This window comes from Nycticebus coucang, chromosome 3, assembly GCF_027406575.1.
Source record: "Nycticebus coucang isolate mNycCou1 chromosome 3, mNycCou1.pri, whole genome shotgun sequence".
In the NCBI taxonomy this organism is placed as follows: Eukaryota; Metazoa; Chordata; class Mammalia; order Primates; family Lorisidae; genus Nycticebus; species Nycticebus coucang.
In genome coordinates this window covers 8251674-8260128 of record NC_069782.1, presented here as the reverse complement: position 1 = coordinate 8260128, position 8455 = coordinate 8251674, and the positions used below count along the sequence as shown (strand labels likewise).

The 8455-nt window shown below is 44.9% G+C and overlaps 1 protein-coding gene across 10 annotated transcripts in view; it reads left to right on the top strand.

Moving 5' to 3' along the window:
- Positions 1–1467: 1467 nt before the first annotated feature.
- The window catches only part of SGSM3 (small G protein signaling modulator 3), a 40987-nt gene continuing 33999 nt past the window's right edge, over positions 1468–8455 (top strand). For 8 of the 10 annotated variants that reach the window (XR_008378703.1, XM_053582674.1, XM_053582679.1 and 5 more), the window contains exon 1: positions 1468–1623. The gene's annotated coding sequence lies outside the window, so the exon portion shown is untranslated. Of the gene's footprint in view, positions 1624–2516; positions 2648–8455 lie in introns of those variants that run through there. The other 2 variants (XM_053582682.1, XM_053582676.1) reach the window with 2 other exon arrangements.

Sequence of the window (8455 nt, the reverse complement as noted above, 5' to 3'; positions counted from 1 at the left end):
ATGGCAATATTTTATTTTTTAAAAGCAGAATTGGAGGCAGTAGGCGCAGTGCCTGTAGCTCAGCGGCTAGGGCACCAGCCACATACACTTGAGCTGGCAGGTTCAAACTAGCCGGGGCCTGCCAAACAACAATGACAACTACAACAACAAAATAGCCTCAAAAAAAAAAAAAAAAAGAAGAGTTTCAGGCAGTACTGTGGTTCAGAAGAAAAATGAACTTGACTCAGAAAGTGGATTCAGATCCCTGCTCTGCCACTTAATAGCTCTCACCATTTTGGCCAGGTCCTCTTCTGTAAAACTCAATAATAAAATTCACCCTGCTTTCAGCGCATAAGGGTTGTGGAAAACGTGCCGAAGTACTTTGTAACCTGAGAAAATCACTGAGACTGCCTTGTAGGCTCTGCCTGTGGCTTCCCCTTCATTGATGGCTAGGCACCATCATCTTCCTACACCATTTAGGTACCTGGATAAGCAACTTTAAAAACAAATTATGTCTCCTAAGAATTAGGAGATATTTCTAGGAAAATATTGCTGAATACTGTTGGAGCTTTTGGTGACTTTTCTGGCACTCAAAATGAGACTCATACCTCTAGGCCAAGAAGCCAAAGGACTTCTAAAAGAATGTTTTTTTCTTTTCTTTTTTTCTAGAGGCAGAGTCTCGCTTTATCGCCCTCGGTAGAGTGCCATGGCGTCACAGCCCACAGCACCCTCCTACTCCTGGGCTTAGGCGATTCTCTTGCCTCAGCCTGTAGCTGGGACTACAGGCGCCCACCACAACGCCCGGCTATTTTTTGTTGTAGTTGCCCGGGGTCGGGTTCGAACCGTCAGCCTTGGTATCTGGGGCCGGCGCCCTACCCACTGAGACACAGGTGCCGCCCTAAGCATGTTTTTTTCAAGCGTAGGAACCAGAAGTCAAATGTAGATGCCCCCGCACTTTCCTGGACTATTCCTTCCTACTGAGTTTAACAGTTTCCCCACATAAGTTCACATTCTCACCTTAGCCAAGGTGTGGATTTCTCCAAGGCTAGTGAATTGTGATCTGGCTGGTCTAGAACTGATTCTGTGCCCCCCCCCCCCCCCACAAAGGAAGGGTTTTGTTTTTTTTTTGTTTGTAGAGACAGAGTCTCACTTTACCGCCCTCCGTAGAGTGCCATGACGTCACACGGCTCACAGCAACTTACAGCTCCTGGGCCTACGCGATTCTGCCTCAGCCTCCCGAGCAGCTGGGACTACAGGCGCCCGCCACAACGCCCGGCGGAAAGTCTTAAATATTCAGAAAATTTTAAAGTACTTTGCTGCATCTATTACCCGCTCGTGACTGTTGGTCCACCCCATATTGCCCTAAGCTGCTCAGGCTGCGATGCACATGGGAGGCAAGTAGACATCAATAGACCAAAACTGGACTTAGGGAACAGCCAGAGCGCGCGCGGATGCCCGGCAGAGCCAGCTCGTGGAAGGGCGGGGCCCGGCCGCCGGCAAGGACTACAGCCCCCAGCATGCCTCACGGCCGACCCAGCCCCGCCCGGCCGCGCGTGCGCGAAGGGGCCGCCGAGGGCTGACGGGTGCGAGGCGAGGAGCCGCTAGCTTGACCCGGGATTGGCGCTGAGGTGGCACGCGGGGCAGGTGAGTGCGGGGCGCGTCGCAGGGACTCTGGGCCCGCGGGCCCCAGCGCCTCCACGTTCCTCTCTGGCCGGTGGGGGCCGCAGGCGGCTGCGGCCCGACTGACAGCCGGGCCTCGGACCGGGCTGGCCTCGCTCGCGCCGCGGGAAGGACGGGGGTCCCGGGCACGCGGCGGGCCGGGCCTGCGGGGCTGTGGCGGCCGCTCGGACCTGCGCGCCCGGCCGCGTCCGGGGCCGGGAGGGGGCGCCGGGGTCGGGCGGACCCGGAGCAGGACACCCGCCGGTGCCCGGGGCGCGAGCCGGAGCCCACCGCCGGCAGCTGGGAACGATTTTACGGGAATTGCTCCTAATGATGGGAACCTTTTTTTTTTTTTTAAGTATGGCTGTTTCGGGCATATTTTCAGCTGCAAACTTCCTCAGATTTAACTTGTGGCTTTACATGTAATATTCAGATACCGGTTCAGAGCACCGGCCAGTTTCAGACCGAGACTCCGGTCCCCGTGGTAACCGTTTGTGTTTTAGCCCTGGGGAAATTGAGGCATACTCTAGCCAGAATCACCCACTGTGGTTTAGGATTCTAAGTTTGAACTTTATTTTCATACTTAGTTTGCTGATCCAGTCTCCTTTTTATTGGGGCGGGGGGAATGAAAACGTTTTCAAGTTTCTGTAGTGACAGGATGACTGTGGTGACATCCATCCTGCTGCCCATCTGTGGTGGATTGCTGGGTCCTTTTTGTTTGCTTTTTAGTGGGATGTTCTGGAATAAGATCCCCTTTCTTGTTCTTTCCTGGTAAATTCAAGTTCGTTTTTCTTTTTTTGTTTTGTTTGTTTTTTGTTTTAGTTTTTGGCTGGGGCTAGGTTTGAACCCGCCACTTCCAGCATATGGAGCTGGGGCCCTACTCCTTTGAGCCACAGACAACACCCTAAATTCAAGTTTCTAATCAGACTCTGATTCACAGAAACTGAGTTTGCAACTTAGACTTTTTTACTTGCAGCTTATATGATGTTTTGACTGCCCTAGTTTATAGGTACGTTTATTTCCCACTTTTGCAGATCTCTTTCACTTGTCTTCCAATTCTCTCTACACTTTAAAGGACAGAGTTAGATCTTTATCTTACATAGTCATTTCTCTTCTCTATGATTAATTTGTAATTGATTCTAAGTAAAGGGGGATGTCTTTCTTGTCTTTTGATAATACTTAAGTGAATGTAGCTTTTTCATTGTTAAATATCCCATTAGCCTTAGCTTTAGTCCTCTTCCTTATCCCTTTTTAAGCATGTGGTATGTAGTCTGAGGGAGAGGAAAGAGGGTGTGTGGTGCTTCTGTTGGCCAGATATAGGTAATAAATGAACATAACCCATGACCAGAACATTAAGAGGCTGTAACAAAAAATTGCTTCAATATAATAACACATACTTGACAAGTTGAAGGTTAAGTTGATAGAAAAGTGAACTGGGGTAGAACCTCACGGAGATGAACCTGACAGTATGGTGAAATATCAAGAACGGAATTTAGAAAGAGATAATCTCTTTTATTACATTTATATAGCCATCTTTCTGGATTGGATGTAAAACATCTTGCTGGCTTAAAAGCTTAAAGTTGTGTGTTTTCAGTTTTTCACTTAGTTCTCAATGAAGGTTTTGGCAGGAGCCCCAAATCTTGTACATTTGATAATTTAATATCATTTTCATTGGCTCCTTCTCCGGATTGTCTCTCTTACTCAGTTGGTGACATCAGTAATTTTCCATAGCAGCCCATTCATGAACTCTTGCAGACTGTCATAAGGATATGGGAATAGCACAAAGGGTGGTAAACACAGAAGAAATAACATTTTTGTTTCTCTGCCATTACGTATTACACATAGATTTAGGAATTCTGAACCAGAGCACAAGATATGTAGGAGGGGTTAGAACACCAGAGTTGAGGCCTCTAACCTGCCATAATAATCATTTAAATGATTTAGTGAATGCCTTCTATTTACCAAGCACTGTAACTGTCATAGTGAATTATGGGGAGGGGGGGCAGAAGTGGATACACAATTTAAGAAAGGAAAAAAACTGTATTAAAATTTTATTACTTAACATATACCAGTAACGCTTGTTATCTTATAGGTTGTAATTTGTATATTTTGTAATTTCAGAAGTTAAATGTGACTTGAGTACTACTTTAATACAGTTTTTTTTTTTTCCTTTCTTTTAGGAAGTCTCTGTATCTCTTCATTGAAAAATGACCTTGGGGGCAGTGCCTGTGGCTCAAAGGGGTAGGGCACCGGCCCCATATGCTGGAGGTGGCAGGTTCAAAACCCAGCCCAGGCCAAAAACTGCAAAAAAAAAAAGAAAGAAATATATATATATTTAAAAAAAAAAAAAAAGAAAGAAAAATGACCTTGGTTGAAAGATAACAGTGTAGGTTTTAGAGTCTGACAGACCTTTTGTGACTGAGCCATAGTTTCTTATTTGTAATACCTATCTGCAATGTAAGCTGTACAAAAGTAGGGCTTTGTCTCATTCACCACCTACTCTTACCTCCTAGAACAGTGGTAGCTGGTTAATAAATATTTTTTGAATGAATGCGTCAGGATTATTATTCCCTGGTAGGTACTATCAATAGTAACATGTGACTGAAGTAATGAGGCTGAGTTTTCAGTGGCTTATAAACTGATTTTGACAACATGATCCTTTGAATGTTGTCCATAGAATCACCTCTACTTCTTCTTTTAAATTTAGCCTTTTTTTTTTAATGGTTATTATTTATAACGAGGAGAGATCTCTACTCACCTCTTTTCAGTAGTCACAGTTAACTCCTCTAACATGTTTGTACCTCTTCTAGTTATATTTACACATTCCCGCTTTTTAAAGTGCTTGTGATGTTTATTTCTGTGTGTGTGTGTGTGTGTGTTTTTCTCTCTGCTAATGATGTGAATTGCTTCGGGAGATTAACTCTTTGGGAATTATTAAATAGCTTTTCAGTAAGAGTAACAACAAAAATGAGTTTGAAAACACCAATTCAGTAATCAAAAGTCTTATTCATGGTGCCTGGCATGGTGGCTCCAGCTGTTTTTTAAGAGACTGGATCTCTCTTTAATCCTAGCACTTTGGGAGGCCGAAGCCTGTGGATTGCCTGAGCTCACAGGTTAGAGACCAGCCTGAGCCAGAGTGAGAGCCAGACCTCTCTAAAAAATAGCCGAGCATTGTGGTGGGTGCCTGTAGTCCCAGCTACTTGGAAGGCTGAGGCAAGAGAATTGCTCGAGCCCAAGAGTTTGTGGTTGTTGTGAGCTATGATTTCATGCACTCTATTGAGGGTAACAAAGTGAGACTGTCTCAAAAAAAAAAAAAAAAAAAAAGAGTCTTATTCATGGAAAGGAAATTATTTCCAATTAGGACTATTTCCTCTTCTCCCCCCAGAATGATGTGATTGTCCCCACCCTTCTCTAGATACCAGTTAGACTTCTAGCTAACATTCTAAAGACGTGAAACAACAAGTCATTTCCTCCTTCTTGTGTTTGTGTTTCATTTGTAAATATTCTTAATTTGTGTGGCTTGAGGATGGGGTTAAAGTCCAAATACTAATTTCTTTTTTTTTTAACTTTTGAAAACAGTATAGAAGCTGGGAGTAGCAACAATGAAGTTTGGGTTCTGGCTCTGCAACTTTAAATGTTTTTTTTTTTTTTTCTTTATTTTTTTTTTTGTAGAGACAGAGTCTCACTTCATGGCCCTCGGTAGAGTGCCATGGCATTACACAGCTCACAGCAACCTCCAACTCCTGGGCTTAAGCGATTCTCCTGCCTCAGCCTCCCGAGTAGCTGGGACTACAGGCGCCCGCCACAACGCCCGGCTATTTTTTTGTTGCAGTTCGGCCAGGGCCGGGTTTGAACCCGCCACCCTCGGTATATGGGGCCGGCGCCTTACCGACTGAGCCACAGGCGCCGCCCTGGCTCTGCAACTTTAAACTTTGAGAATTTAACAAGTTATATACCTCATTTTCCTCATCTGTGAAAAATGGGATAATTACTACTACTACTCATAATAGCTAATATTTATAGGTATTAAGAATTTTATTTGTATTAACTCACTTAATCCTCACAGTAACCCTATGTATTATTTAACTTGTAATACCTGTCTGCAATGTAAGCTATACGGAAGTATTACACCCATTTATAGGTGAGGAAACAATCACAGAAATGCCAAGTAACTTGCTCAAGGTCCTACAAGTCAGTGAGAGAGGCAGGATTTGGATTTAGGTCTCTACCATAGTGTTTTGTTTTGTTTTTGAGACAGTCTCACTATGTCGCCCTGGGTAGAGTGCCATGGCATCACAGCTTACAGCAACCTCAAACTCTTGGGCTTAAGTGATTCTCTTGCCTCAGCCTCCCAAGTAGCTGGGACTATAGGCACCTGCCACAACACCCAAATATTTTTTATTGCAGTTGTCATTGGTGGTTAGCTGGCCTGGGCCGTATTCGAACCAGCCAACTTTGGTGTATGTGGCCGTAACCACTGTGCTATGGAAGCCCAGCCCATAACATTGTTTTGAAGTCTAAACAAAATCTATGTAAAATGGTTATGACAGGCATTCAGTATGTTAGCTACCACGGTTAGCTGTGAGTTTATAAAGCTTTTTGCATGCATTTTCTTTTTTTTTTTTTTTTGTAGAGACAGAGTCTCACTGTACCGCCCTCGAGTAGAGTGCCGTGGTGTCACACGGCTCACAGCAACCTGTAACTCTTGGGCTTATGCGATTCTCTTGCCTCAGCCTCCCGAGTAGCTGGGACTACAGGCGCCCGCCACAACGCCCAGCTATTTTTTTTTTTTGGTTTGCAGTTCAGCCGGGGCTGGGTTTGAACCCGCCACCCTGGGTATATGGGGCCAGCGCCTTACTGACTGAGCCACAGGCGCCGCCCTGCATGCATTTTCTTATTTGATTGTCATAAGAACAATCAGATGTAGTGACCATCACCATCATACAGATAGGAAACTGAAGCCTCAGTTTGGTTAGTTGCCCAAAGTTATACAGCATGTGTGGAAGCAGTACTCCGGCTTTGCCCCTCCACACCTGGATTACCGTGTTGAATTGAACCATCATGTTTGTGTGTGTGTGTGTGTTTTGAGACAGAGTCTTACTTTGTAGCTCTCGGTAGAGTGCTGTAGCATCACAGCTCACAGTAACCTCTAACTCTTGGGCTTAAGTTGATTCTCTTGCCTCATCCTCCCAAGTAGCTCCGACTACAGGCGCCCGCCACAACGCCCAGCTATTTTCTTGTTGCAGTTGTCATTGTTTAGCTGGCGCAGGCCGGGCTCGAACCCACTAGCCTCGGTGCATGTGGCTGGTGCCATAACCACTGTGCTACAAGCACCAAGCCTAGCAAACAGATTTCTGCTCAAGTTCAGGCCTAATCTTGGTATGTGGAGATAGATATAGCCAACCAAAATTGTTCAAGCCAGGACAGGATAAGATGGTCACCTGGGAGGAATAATAGGGGTTTAATAATCTAATGGGAAGTTGTACTAACTTGTAAAGTTCTCTTAATTCTGAGATGATGATGCTATGATTGAAGTCTTAAGTCTACAGACTGAGACCTAGAAATCTTTTTAGAATAGATGGTCTTGCCTTTCCCTACTTTTCCAACCTGCTCTCCTGTACTCCTGTTTCACCACCTACCCTGTTTCCCCAAAAATAAGACATCCTCCGAAAATAAGCCCTACTTACAGGAAAGATAAGACATCCCCTGAAAATAAGACCTAGCGCATCTTTGGGAGCACACCTTAAAATAAGACACTGTCTTATTTTCGGGGAAACAGGGTATATGATTTTCCCTCAGCCCCTCACCTTCTTCAGGTCTTTGCTCAGATCTCTCCTTCTCATTGAGTCTTCTCTGACCACCTAATTTTAAATACCAACGTCCTAAAACTGCCTATCCCCCTTCCTGCTTCATTTACTCTATAGTAGTATTCATCACCTGACATAAACTATAGCTTTTTATTTTGTTAATCACCTGCTTCCCCTTTAGAAGGCTGGATCCTTGAAAGGATTTCTATTGTGAACACCACTGTGTTCCCAGCATTAAGACTGCTTGATACATAGCAGGCATTCAATAAATACATGTCGAGTGAATTGTTTCCTCAGTAAAAAGATCACCATTTGGTCTGCTTTGTGTTCTAGGAATGTAGCCAGCTCATGCTGTCCACTTTGTACCATTTTCCCCATTGCTTCCTTTACTCTTTGGTGCCTTTCTTTTTACCTCTTCTCTTTGGATCGAAGCATTTTAGGACTGAGATCCCAGTATCCCACAGCTGATTAATGACAGACTTGGGGTGGGTGTGAAGGGTGACGAATGATAGGTTTATCTCTGATGAACTGTGGTACCCCTAAACCTTGCTCAACCCAGAGCCTTGCAGTACCTAGTACAATATATGCATATCCCTCAGGGGGTTAAGTAAATAAGTAAATATTTATCCCTTTCATGAAGGCTTTTCCACATCACCCTTTAGTTATTTCTTTTTTTTTTTTTTTTGTAGAGACAGAGTATCACTGTACCGCCCTCGGGTAGAGTGCCGTGGCGTCACACGGCTCACAGCAACCTCTTAACTCTTGGGCTTACGCGATTCTCTTGCCTCAGCCTCCCGAGCAGCTGGGACTACAGGCGCCCGCCACAACGCCCGGCTATTTTTTTTGTTGTTGCAGTTTGGCCAGGCTGGGTTTGAACCCGCCACCCTCGGCATATGGGGCCGGCGCCCTACTCACTGAGCCACAGGCACCGCCCCCAATATAAACATGCTTTAACATTATATTCATCCATATTAGGAAGAACCAAGTGCTTGGGAAAGAATATAGGTGAT